This window comes from Crocodylus siamensis, chromosome 2, assembly GCF_052110815.1.
Source record: "Crocodylus siamensis isolate JL-2025a chromosome 2, ASM5211081v1, whole genome shotgun sequence".
In the NCBI taxonomy this organism is placed as follows: domain Eukaryota; kingdom Metazoa; phylum Chordata; order Crocodylia; family Crocodylidae; genus Crocodylus; species Crocodylus siamensis.
In genome coordinates, this window is record NC_143396.1 from 163,706,022 (window position 1) to 163,720,174 (window position 14,153).

The following is a 14,153-nucleotide window of genomic DNA, read 5'->3' on the forward strand; positions in this document are numbered from 1 at the left end:
GGTAATTGGGTATATTTTGCCTTCTTTACTTCTCTTTTCCCCACTTGCTCTGCAGCAATGCCCCTCTTACCTAAGCTAAAGATCCCTGCGTAGCCCAAAAATACTGTGGGGTCTGCTCATCAAAAGGCTAAAAGATTGGGATGTGCTGAGTTTGAAACACATAAGGGGATCAGCTTGTACAGGCTGATTGACCCAGTTTGGCTCAGACGTGCCCTGTTGAACTGAATGCTGGCCCATGAGGGTGTCATCTGGACACCCAGCCAGATTCAGAGGTATTCTGTTTAACTGTGTGCTTGTGTCTGACTGTAGTTTATTGTTGCTCTGATTAACTGATTCTTGGCTTATGAGGGTGTCAGCCTGTCCATGCTGATCAACCCGGCCAGGTCAGGCATGTCACGTTAATCTGTGTGTGTTTGTGTGTATGACTTATTTGGGGACTGGAGGAACCCAGCCCCACTGAACTGAGTCCTGCAAGATAGCTCCATTGGGGGTGAGAGCTTGCAGAAGGGAGAGAGACAGCTCCGTATAGAAACACAAGCAACACAAGCAGCACATTGATAGAATTACCAAGACCCTAGCTCTGATAAATGAGAACACCCCAAAGTAGCGGGCAAATCTGGTAACAATTGGGATGTGCCCCCAGATGTCTCCGGTATAGTGAGATACAGTATTGTAAGATACAACCCTGCTGTTGTATCCAGAAGACCTCTATTCAGCAGTCAATAAGGGAGCACCAAACCACAATTCAAAAGAACTTACTGTGCTAGAATAGTTCATAGACCAGGTCAGGTCAATGACTCTTTGCCAGTCTTGGCTGCTGTCCAAGGAAAACACTGAAGAGCTGTATGAAACTCATTTTTCACTGTGCCTTAGTCACTTAGACTCTTTTAATTGCATTTCTGTTAGCAAAACAATTTGCTCATTTTTCACTTTCTTGTTCTTCCCTACAGTTTCCTTTCTTCCCCTTTTTCATAAAACATAGGCCATTTTTCCCCTTTCAGTTTTGCAGCTGCTTTCCTGTAATCAGCAAGGTACCTCCTCTATTGCCCTACCCACTACAAGTCCACCTATCTCCTGCATCTGCATTCATGCATTCCCCAGCTGACCCACCCTCAGGGTCATAGAGTTATTTACAAAGCTGGTTGAAATGTTTCCTAACACAAGCTTCCTCATCCCAAAATGGTCTTTTCTCAAAAATGAAAATTTTCTGCAAAAATTGACATCCCAACTTTCCATGACATTTAAATAAAAATTGTTGTTGAAATAGTTCATTTTCTTTAAAACATTGTCAATATGAAAGTGCAACTCATCAGTAAACAGAAAAAAAAAAATGTTGATGGGAAATATCACAGAAAAATGACAGAGATATCCCTTTCCAACCCAGCGCAGCTGAAACCACTTGAGACTTTTTTATGTTTTGGCAAAATTCTTCCTTGTAGTTTGAATGGTTCCAGGTATTTGTTTTTCTCCTAATGTGTCTGAAGGGAGAGTGAAAAGTCCCTACCCTTCCTTATACAGGGTAGCATACTTCCCCTTACACAGCTACCTGGATCTATCAGTTGGTAAGTAGGTGGGACGTAATGGACACTTGGTCCCACTTTTCTCTCACCCCTTTTAGGACATATTACTGCCAGAGTGGAAAAATACTCTGAGAGCAGTCTCTGTTTTCCCAGGTTCTGACTGGGAGTGTGGAGGGGTGCAGGTCTTGCTGGCAATATGGGATGAAGGAGGGCTCCTCTCTTTCTCCCTTATACCCCTTTGTGCTCCTATTACAGGGGTGGGCAATTTTTTCAGCTGGAGGGCCACTTAATGAGTTTTGGTAAGCTATCAAGGGCCACATACATACAATCTTTCAGAAGATATAATTTTAACAAATTATAAATAAAAAAGCATATACTAAAATCAAGTATCTACTATAACATATTTTAATTTTATTTCCAAAGCAATTTTTGTCCTGATTTAGGCGGGGGGGGGGGGGGGTGGGAAACGGGTATTTAGTAGTGTATATAGGCAATTGCATAATATCTCAAAATAAAGTCTTATTCTTGTATATTGTGTGTGGAGGTGGGGTGGGGGGGATCAGCCTGCAGGCCAGGGGTGCTGGTGGGAGTGTGGGAAGGGGGTGGCAGGGTGCATGCACAACAGAGATCACACAAGTGGTGCAGGTACAGTCTAACTTGCCCCCCTCCCCTGTCTAGCCTGCAGCTGCCCCTGCAGCACTGCACATAAGGCTGAGCCCCATCTGCTCCTGCCCAGGTAGCCTGCACCATGCTCCTGCCCTCACCCATCCCACACCAACCAGACAGCACTACCTTAGCTAGCATGCACAGATTCCTGGCAACACGTAGGGGGTGCATGTGTACCCCCTGAGATTGGAAGTGCACCCCTTGAAAGAAGCACCGCTGGTGGTTGTCGCTCGCTATCTCCTCCCCTCACTGCCAAAACCACTGGTGGCATCTGTGGGTAGTCACTGATTGCCATCACCAATTGCCACTCGCCACCATGCCCCCACTGCCACCACTGCCGCCGCCTGCAGGTGGTTGCCATGCCCCCCCAGCTTCCAGAGGTAGGCATTGTTCATGGGCCTAATTATATGCACTGGCTCAAGCTGGAGCTGGAGAAATGCTACACAACTAAATGTATATTTTTTACAGAAAGACCTTGCTAATACCACCAACACTACTGATTTGCCACCCCCTTATTCTCACAACATCACTGTTAATCTCAACACATCCTTTTAATAGCTGCAAGCTGCCATAAAGCTTCCTTGCATAAAGACATCAATGGCCACACAAAATATACAAAACACTTACTATTACCCTAAAGTACTCTCACAAATCATTTGAACCAAATTATACCTGTTGCAGTAGAACAACACATATTTTGGGATGTAGTTTTCCTTAAGGTTTATTTTTTTTAATTGCATTTGGTCTCTGACTCATTGTTCCCCAAAAGGTATTAATACGCAAATACTTTCTTAGTCAGGAGCATGAATTCAGCACATTTTTCCTGATTTGCATAGGCACCATTTTTCAATTGCACTGAAACCTTTCAGGGTACAGGCAGTCCTCGACTTAAGACATTTCTAGATGAATGGAACTTACAACATTTACAAATTGACACCGTTTCAACTTTCTGACTTCAGTTTCAACTTTACAATGCTTGATCCAATGTGATGTCACGCCAGCAAACAAGTTCGTTGCGTTGCCCATCTCCCTGGAGAACATCTGTTCAAACTTCCTTGGACACTTTCTTTAAGAAAGCAGACAAGACTCCAGAAAAACCTGCAGCCAGGACGCCTGAGAAGACTCCAGCCAAGAACCCTTCAAAAAGTCCAGCGAAGTCACCTCAGAGAAGTCCTTCCGAATCAATAAGATTGCTGTTTACAATATATATACATTAATGTAGTTATATTACTCATCTATAATTGACTGAATACAAAATTCTGTTATTTTTGACAAAAATAGGGTATCAGGCCTTGGTTCAGGAACCAATCCCCCATTTGTAACATTGTTCCTATGGGGAAATTGGTTGCAAGTTACAACGTTTCGACTTAAAACGCAGTTTTCAGGAACCAATTGTGTCTTAAGTCCAAGGACTGCTTGAACTGCATAGTAAACCCATCTAACAGCATCTGCATGTGTAGACACACCCTCTGTTTCTTAAGGATGGGATTTTCAGAGGAATCTAAGGGCACCTAACTCCCTTAGGCTCCTTTAAAGATTCCAGACTAGATTAGCATTTTATAGAAAAGAATTGTCTCCTGAGCAGCTGAAATCTCTTCCTACCCTATGTAGGCAACAGATCATAGTGTATAGGGAGGGATCAGCACTATCTTGAGTGCCAGCATCACAGGAAGGATCAGTCCTCCATCAGCTGCAGTAACTCCATTTAAAGTGCCACTGTACGGGCACCTCGCCAAACATCAGGGGAACCCATTGCCCCATTTTGACCAGTTTGTGTCCTGCATCAGGAGCGCTTTGTGGAAGGCCAGGAATCTCCTGTTGTATAGACAAATGGACGTAGAGGTAGTGGGCTGTGTGAAAATGGCACTGAGTGAACTCCAGACCTACTACCAGAAATCAGTAGTAAAGGATGGAGAAGATGTGGCCAAAGTCACCTGGCATAGCGACATGTGGCACAGGATCATCCAACCCCCCACCCCCCAGTGGAGAGGGGGAGAAGGCAGCGAAGAAGAGGCAAGGACAAGCAGAACAGAGGACAGCAACAGTGACAGCGGGAGCTGGAGCAACAACAACAGAGAGGACACTTGAACTGAGTATGTGACCCCGCAAGTGGGGTCAGGGTGGAAAGGAAGTGTGGCCTGATCTGAGGGACCAGGATGGACTTAGCTGTTTTGTGTGTGCTGTGCATGATGAGGATATTGTAAAAGGTTTGGAGGGGCAGCAGGCCTTTTTACGGGTGTGTGGGTGCAGTTTTTGTAACGGGAGAAGGTTTTTTTCCTTTTGCGGTGTGATATGAAGAGTGTAGATATATATAACCTTATGTATATATATAGACATATATTTTTCCCAAAAAACCAGACAAAAACAAAAAACTCTGTTCCTAGGCCCAGACCTCTTTAGAGCTTGATATATTTAAAGACAAATTGTACATATTGGAAAAGTGACTGCTCAATGGGATTGCTGGCAGAGTTTTCACTAAAATTGAGCTTGCAGAGAGATCTTTGTTTGAAAGAGAACTCCTCACAAGAGGGAAGCCTGAAGGGGGTCATTCTCAGAGCACATGAGAGAGGCAGAGATGGCAGTTTCATAACCTGTTCTGTCTGCCTGTTTATAATGGGAATAACACTTACAGTGTTTAGTGCAATTTTCACTTGTTGGAAGAGCAGCTTGCTCCTGCTGTAGTTATTCTTTATCTGCTTGAGAATTGGTGTCTGCCGGCTTTAACAGCTCTGGCGTTACCAACAAAATAAATTACTAAGTATATAATACATGGAAAAGTAGCACCTAGTGCTTTGTATGTTAAGGACAAAGACATTTCAGCACCTCTTTCCTCCTCTATAATATACATCTCTAGACAGTGTTTTCTGCCAGTACCCCAATGTGTTAGACTTCAAGACTGAACATTTGTGCTTTGTCATCTTTTAAATGCTAGTCCCCTTCTTTCCACCACCTCCTTCTCAATCTTTTTCATTCAGCATCCCAACACGAAATCAGTCTGTAGCCCACTGGTGATGTGGCTGTTACAAGGGCCAAGAGAAAAGTAATTTTCTACAACCTTTAAAAAAGCATTTATATTACTGTTATTTAAACTAACCACTTGAAAATTTAAAACTGAAGTGTTTCCTTTTTGGATTCAGCCTTGTGCACTCATAGCTTTATTATGGCAGGGCGTCTTCCAACTCCTAGAATTAACAATGACTAGTTCCTATATAGTACTTTATTTTTTACATCATTCAGCCACTATTTTTAGATAAAACAATTCCTCTAACCCACAGAAAGTCCCAGTAACCAGCCTGTCTGTACTAGAGATGCACACTCCATTCCCCAACAACTTCCACAGCTATTTACTTTTAATCTGTGTTTCCTACTCTATTGCTGCCTTAAGCAACAGTCTTTGGTTACTGAGCCAACTCTGGTTCCTTCCTACAATCCTGATTTAGCACCTACATCCAGAACACCCTCCAGACCAACGCACTGCAGGTCTCTACCCTCTCTCACATCAGAACTGATGAAACATATATGATGTGGGAAGCCTGCTAATGACAGCATTTACACACTATTCTCCAGTTCTCATTTCTATTCAGTCTGTTCTGCCTTTAGTTAGTAAAGTTCTTCATTGCAAGACTTTTATTATTTGTTCAGCCTGTCTTACCTGCCACAAAATGCCAGGTCCACTTAAAGTGCCACACAAATTAATTTAAGAATATTTTCCATGTTTTTAAAAACGTAGTTTCACTCTGAGGAGCAAATCTACAAAAATAACCCCTCCCTGCTCATCAAAGCAGATCTATGGGTGTGTCATTTCTGCTGATTATAGTGACACAGACAACTCTGCCAGGGAGAAACTGGAGTCTGCCCTGATCTGCATCATAAATAGCACTATAATTTATGGTCCAATTATGTAACTCTTTTTGGCCCCATTTAGACCTGTGCAACCTTAGTGAAGGCAAAGAGATTGAACAAACGAGATGACATAATTTAAAGGGATTGCTTTCTATGTGAAAGGTATTGTATATTCATAGCAATATATCCATGCATGTTCACCTGTGCACACATGCATGTGCACACACTTGCACACACTGTAGCTACATAGGTGTGGTAAAGAGCAGAATGTGATTTGCCGATACTTTCTTCCCAGTGACAAGACTGATTTTCAGAGCTCAGTAGTTTACAAAGCTAGCAGTGAAATTAGCAACTTTTTTATGCAAAAAACTGAGCAGACTTGACTGAAAACCAATGAGTCCAGACAAGTGAATTTATATTTTTACAGCGCCGTAGACCATTTTTTTGCAGTCACCCCCACCTCCCCCAGAACAGAGCAACACTTCAAAGTGCTATATGAAAAAAACCCTCAACAAAAATCAAAGGCAACTACCAGGGCCAGGATAGAGGGCCCCAGCCAAAGCTGGTGGTGACCCTGATGGCACATTCTGGCTGACAGCTATGCCTCTTCCCAGCATGGAGCTGCAGGATCTGCACAGCTAGGATAAACAGGCTGCTTGAGAGAGTTTGCAACATTTCTGAGATAAAATGCACCCCACCAGGGGTGACACCTTGTTGGACCTGGTGCTGGCCACGAGTGACGACCTGGTGAGGGGGCTGCGGGTGCTCGACCACCTGGGTGACAGCGATCATCACCTGCTGGAATTCACCATGCAGCGCAAGGTGGCAAAGGCCTGCCGCAAGGCAGCAGCCCTAGATTTCAGGAGGGTGGACTTCAATGAGCTAAGGAGAATAGTCGGGGAAGCACAGAGGTCCCAGAGGGGAGGGGAGCCAGGTGTCCAAGGAGAGTGGTCGCTCCTTAAGGAGATGATCCTCCAAGCCCAAAGGAAGGTAATCCCAACATGGACCAAAGGGAGCAGGAGGGCACACAAGCCCCATGGCTCACCAAAAGCATCCAGGAATGTCTCTTAGCTAAGAGGGAGGCATACACCCAATAGAAGGGAGGGGCCATCACCAGGGAGGACTATATTGCAGTTGTTCGGAGATCATAGAATCATAGAAGTCAGGTCGGAAGGGACCTTGTAGATTTTCAAGTCCGACCCCCTGCCAGGACAGGAGAAAAAACTGGGTTCAAATGATCCCAGCTAGGTAGGCATCAAGCCTCCTCTTAAAGACCCCCAGGGTAGGAGCCAGCACCACTTCCCTTGGAAGTTGGTTCCAGATCCTAGCCGCCCTGACTGTGAAGTAGTTCTTACGGATGTCTAATTTAAACCTACTCTCCAACAGCCTGTGGCCGTTATTCCTTGTTATGCCAGGGGGCGCTGGGGGAAACAAGGTCTCTCCCAAACCCTTCTGGTCCCCCCCTAGTGAGTTTCTAGACAGTCACCACCTCAGCCTTCTCCTGTGAAGGCTGAACAGGTTCAGGTCCCGCAGTTTCTCATTGTAGGGTCTGCCCTGTTGTCCCCGGATCATGCAGGTGGCCCTCCTCTGGACCCTCTCAATGTTGTCCACGTCCCTCCTGAAGTGGGGCGCCCAGAACTGGACGTAGTACTCCAGCTGTGGCCTGACCAGTGTCGCATAGAGGGGAAGGATCACCTCCCTGGCTCTACTTGAGATGCACCTGTGGATGCATGACAAGGTCCGGTTAGCCCTGCCAACCATGACCACGCATTGTCGGCCCATGTTCATCTTGGAGTCAATAATGACTCCAAAATCCCTTTCTGCCTCTGTGCTCTCAAGAAGGGAGTTTCCCATCTTATAAGTGTGATGCTGGGATGTAGGGGGGCAGTCAGGAAGGCCAAGGCAGAGATGGGACTGGGACTAGCTTCCCGGATTAAGGACAATAAGAAGTCCTCCTTTAAACACATAGGGGGTAAAAAGAAGGTTCTGGGTAACGTGGGGCCCCTGCAGGACACATTAGGAAATTTGGTTGTCACACCAGATGACAAAGCCAACATATTTAATGATTTCTTTGCTTCCATTTTCCTAAGCAGGGAACAGTCACCCCCCCCACCCCGCTGGGCCCCCCTCAGGCCCCAGGGGAGGCACGCCTAGGCCAAGGGTTAGTGGGGAACTAGCTAGGGAACTTCTGGAGGTACTGGACATATTTAAATCAGCTGGTTCAGACGATCTCCACCCCACAGTACTAAGGGAATTGGCTGAAGTCATTGCAGGACCCCTGGCACAGCTGTACGAGCACTCGTGGTGCTCTGGTGTGGTGCCAGAGGACTGGAAAACGGCCACTGTGGTTCCCATCTTCAAAAAGGGGAGGAAGGCAGACCCAGGAAACTATAGGCCAGTTAGTCTTACCTTGATCCTGGGCAAGCTTTTTGAGAAAATTATTCTGGCACATGTCCATGAGGGGCCAGCAGGGAAGATCATGCTTAGGGGCCACCAACATGGGTTCATTAGAGGCAAGTCCTGTCAGACCAACCTGGAGGCCTTCTATGATCAGATAACCAAATCATTAGATGCAGGGGTAGCAGTGGACATAGTCTTTCTGGACTTTCGGAAGGCCTTCAACACTGTCTCTCACCGTGTTCTCATTAAGAAACAGGGGGCTGTGGTGCTGACACCCACACAGTCAATTGGGTTGCCAACTGGCTGGAGAGCCGCACCCAGAGGGTGGTGGCGGATGGGTCCTTCTGAACCTGGAGGGATGTGGGCAGTGGGGCTCCGCAGGGCTCGGTCCTCGGGCCCACACTGTTCAACATCTTCATCAGCGACTTGGATGAGGGGGTAAAAAGCACCCTGCTCAAATTTGCTGATGACACTAAGATGTGGGGGGATGTGGGCACGCTGGAAGGGAGCAATAGGCTACAATCAGACCTAGACAGGTTACAAGGGTGGGCGGATGAGAACAGGATGGGATTCAACACCGACAAGTGCAAAGTGATGCACCTGGGGAGGAACAACCAGCACCATACCTACAGGCTGGGGAACTTGTCAGTACAGAGGCGGAAAAGGATCTTGGAGTCATCACTGACTCCAAGATGAACATGGGCCGGCAGTGCGGGGATGCAGTCAGGAAGGCCAACCACACCTTGGCATGCATCCACAGATGCATCTCAAGCAGGTCCAAGGAGGTGATCCTCCCCCTCTATGCGGCACTGGTCAGACCGCAGCTGGAGTACTGCGTCCAGTTCTGGGCGCCGCACTTCAAGAGGGTTGTGGACAACATGGAGAGGGTCTAGAGGAGGGCCACTCGCATGATCGGGGGCAGCAGGGCAGGCCCTATGTGGAGAGGCTACAGGACCTGAACCTGTTCAGCCTCCAAAAGAGAAGGCTCAGAGGGGATCTAGTGGCCTGTTACAAACTAGTCAGGGGGGACCAGCAGGCATTAGGGGAGTCCCTGTTCCCCCAAACACTGCTAGGAGTGACCAGGAATAATGGTCACAAGCTGGCAGAGGGTAGATTTAGGCTAGATGTCAGGAGGGGCTACTTCACTGTCAAGGCGGCTAGGATCTGGAACCAACTTCCAAGAGAAGTGGTGCTGACTCCTACCCTGGGGGTCTTTAAGAGGAGGCTAGATGTATGCCTTGCTGAGGTTGTTTGACCCCAGTACTCTTTCCTGCCATGGCAGTGGGTCAGACTAGATGATCTACTCGGGTCCCTTCCGACCCTAGAAACTATGAAACTATATCAGGGGGCTGTGCATTGCCCAGCCTCAGATCAAGGTTCATGTGCGCACAGGTGCCCAAGGTTCATGATAAGTCAGCCAGACAGGCTCTGCCACAGGCAGCTGCTGGCTGAGTCCTCCCCATCCCTGCTTGCTCCGCATGGGCAGGTGAGCTGCTGGGTACAGGCCAGGCAGCCTGCCTTTCTTGCCCCTTCCCGGGCCGGCCAGGGCTGGCTCCTGCCAGCACCATGGCTCCAGACCCATTCCCTCTACCTTCTGTTGCTGTCTGCTGCTGCCAGGACCATGGCACCCAGGCTCAGGGCAGGGGGGGCGGTGAGGGGCTCCTGGCTGACTGGGACACAAAGCTGGTCATGCCCCTGCCTTCCCTGCAGGGGGCTTCTCCAAAGATGAGCTGTGAGGCCAGCCCTCCCTGCCAGCCCTGCGCCCTGAGCATGCCTATGCTGTGAGCCTCCTGGGTGCACCACAAGAAGCTGTTTGCGCAGACTGAGAGGTGCCTGGCCCATTATGCCCTGCTGCTGCTGCTGCTGCTTGCCCTAGTGACCCAGATGCACCTGAGAATCTGGCACAGGACCATGAGCTTCAATGGTGCACTGAGCAAGACTGTGCTGCTCAGCAACCTCTGCCTGGAGGGCTACCTGTGGCTGTGCTACACATCCCTGCCCCTTGCAGCTGAAAACAACATTGAGGATGGCATCGATGCATTCCTCCACATGTGAGAGTCTCATGCCTGCCTAGCTGAGGGGGCACAGGCTGCTCAATAAGGTTTTGCACTCTCTCCTGCCTCCCTGCATGCTGTGTATGTGGGGGGACTCCAGGGGCCAAGGGCGGCGTGGCTGGGCTGGGCACGGAGGAAGGGCCAGGGGCAGAGGCAGGGGCAGAGGGCCCTCCTCCCAGTATGGGGCTTACTGTGTGGCCATGATACGTGTGCTCAGTGGCCCAAGTCTGTCCTCACTGGCGGTGAGGACAAGCAACTCCCAGTGGTGTCCTGGGGTTCAGGGGACTCAGAAGCTGGCTGTCCAGGCAGAGGCTCCCTCCAGGGAGGAGCTAGAGCTGCTGAGAGCCAATGATGCCATAACCAGGTTGGCCTCCTGGGCAGGGCTGTGCACCTAGAGCTGGCAGGCAGGCCCTGGCCTCGGCTGTCAGCTGCTCAGTGAGGCCAGGAGTGGCAACCAAGGCAGGACAGAGTCCTGGTTCCCCAAGGGGCCCTCCCCACTGATGCCTCGTTGCACTGGCCAAGCCACAACAGAAGCTCATGCAGGCTGCCCATGCTGCAGTATACAGCACGGCTCCAGCCAGGGTCCTGGGGTGCAAGGATGTGGTCCAGCTGTTCTATAAAGGGCATGGACTTGTGGACAGCACCTGACCAGTGATTGTGGTTGGTGATAGTGACCCACTGTGCCCACAAGGCCTTGACCTTTATGTGGCACTGGCATGCCAACTAGTCATGCCCATGCCCTGACAGACCCTCATACACATGCGTGTTGGAGTGCCTACTCTGGGCAAACTGTCTGAGGACCTCAGCCTCACCTCACAGTGCCATGATATCCATCGTCTCCTCCTGGGACCAGTTGTGGCCCCAAGAGGCAAAGTGTGGCATCGGGGACAATGCCAGGATGGCTCCTGCAATGACCTGCAGGGCCTTCATGCAACAGTCCAGGTGTTGCCAGGCCTGGGAAGGTGTCTGCAGCACCCAGCTCAGGGACATGGCATGGGACACGCAGGTGCATGGCAACACTGCTGGGGACCAGCACTGGGGTCTGGGCAGGCTGCTGCAGCTGGCTGGGGGCCTCTGTTGTGATGGCCAGAGGCTGGCTGCAGGTGGCCTAGGATGCTGCTGGGCCTTTGCAGGTGCCTGCAGTGCCCATGGCAGTGTGATGGCATGGGACAGGCAGGTGCACAGTGACACTGTGCCAGGGACTAGTGCCAGGATCCAGGCAAGCTGCTGCAGCTGCCGAAAAGCCTCTGCTGCAGGACCCAGTGGCCAGAGGCTGGCTAAAGTTGGCCCAGGGTCCCAGTGTCCCCACAGCCATTAAGGGCCAGGGGTGGGAAAGCAAAGAGTTGCCCCAGCCCTGGGGCTGGATAACCTCACAGCCCCATGGCCCTGGGGCTAGCCTGCAGGTGGCTCCCTGGTGGTGAGGCTGACCAGGAGCAAATTTACTCCCAGTCAGTGTCTACATGTGTGCTACTGCACAGTAACTACTGTGCAGTTAATTTGCTACTTGCAGTTGCAGGTAGCAAGTCAACCACGGAGTAGTCTAAATTACTATACAATAATAGAGTAGAGTAACCACAGAGTAGACCAAATTATTATGCATTTGCATGTGTGGATGGTGACACTTACTGCACAGTAATTTGGCCTACTGTTCAGTAAAGAGTCTTATGTAGACACACACAAATAGAAGCAAAGTTTAATGAGGCAAGACCATACATGTGCTTTTCAGCAGCTGCTGGAGGACACTTCTTGTCACTTCACCTTAAAACTGAGATATTCTTGTTTATAGTTCCTGGAGGAGACATTCTCCAAACAATTAATAGATTAATTTTTCTGAACAGGATTCCAGTCCCTTCTTGATTTATAAGTAGTAACTAACCTCTCATTCTGTGGCCATTCCTCCTTTACCCTAAATTGACAGGGATTTGCTGGAAGGCTAAAATTCAAAAGTTCCTTCCCTGCTAGTAGTTTGTTAAAAGGATAAGGCATGTAAAATGTTAAGATTTCATTTGGTCTTTGCTGTTTAAGATTTCTGATTGTGCTTTATAGAATTTGTTCAACTAAGTCAATAGAAATGGACTAGTCAATGTCATTTACATTTATACTCAGCTCCTAGCCAACTTCACTTGCTAAGGCTAATGCATTAGCACAATGTTGCAGTGTTTGGTTGCCTGTTCTGCTTAAAAGCTCAGGCAAGGGGAAAACTGAAGTCCAAAGCATTAGTCCTGAGCCTGTTAGCATATGTTGTTTAGACAGTAGCTCAAGTTGTGCAAACACATGAATGCATGCTTGACTTTGTTACCAGGGTGCAATTAGTGACAGCAGTGAAGTTAAACACATATTTAAAGGGTTTGTACTGACAGGGCCTGTGCAAAGGCATCTGCTGGTATAAACATGCAAAGGATTTTCTAGTGCTGTTAGCAAAAAGAGAGATCCTGCAGCACAGGTTCAAGAAACTTATGTTTTTAATAGGGTTAGCAAAGCAGTCAATTGACTGGTCAAATATTGTCAATTGGCCAATCAATTGACTGCATATTTTGACCACTCAGAAATTACAGTAATTTGACCCAAACCCCCCCCTTTTTTTTGTTTTTTTCTCGGCAGAAATATGGTTTTTTTTTGTTTTTGACACATTTCTTAATGAAATAATATTTGTGCTTTTTCTGTTTATTATTTGGGCCTATTGGCAATTTTTAAAAAAGTTTTGACCAATATTTGACCAGTCAATTAACCAAACTTTATTTGTGCAGTCACATACGCAACCCTATTTTTTAAAGCAAAAGAATGACACTTGTAGCCCCCTCCTCTTCATGTGTGATTTATGCCTGTTTTCTTGCAGCACAAGCATTTACAGTCAAAGAAAGAGTTTAGCAGCCAGGTGGGCTGGTACCATCGGGAATATTGGTGCAGAAGGCTGGAATGTTGACAGAACTAGGGGAGGGAATGTTTACATGACAACTAATTTCCCAGGCACTGAAAGGAGTCACTCCTGTGAGAGTGAAGGTTGACTTCGTTATTATTTCCCAGGAGAGATGCCTGTGGTCAGACTAGTCATGGCCATGCTAAATACTCATAGAAGTTCACATAGGCACACAGCAATTATTGTCTCTTTGACTATCTTCTCCTCCCCTCCAATACTTCTTGTGGCACACACACCCTGTCCCATGAGATGCTGAGGGCCCTCCACTTCCACACATCTTGGCTAGGGACAGGCATTACACATAAACTGGTTTAAGTGATTAGAAACTGGTTTAAACCTATAACAGAACAGATGTACAGTGCACATAAACCAGGCTGAAACCAGTTTAAGATAAACCTGGCTGACTGTAGTATCAGACTTAACTGATTTGGCTCAAACCGGTTTATGCAATGTCTGTTCCATACCCCTTGCTGGTTTAAAATAAACCAGACACCCCCAGCGTCCCGGCATGCTCTCTGGGCTGGGCTGGGCTGGGCTGGGCTAAGCTGGGCTGGCTCCCCCCCTCTGCTCCCTGGCTGAAGCTCCAACAGAGACTTGCAGGCACAGCAGGGTAAGCCTGGCTTCCCCCTGCCCTACCCCCCCTACTCACTGTTCACCTATCAAGCAGGAAATCCCACCCCCTCCCTCCCATCTCCCACAACAGAGACCCCAGCCCCATGGATCCTAGGCATGTGGTTATGTTAGTTAATGCTG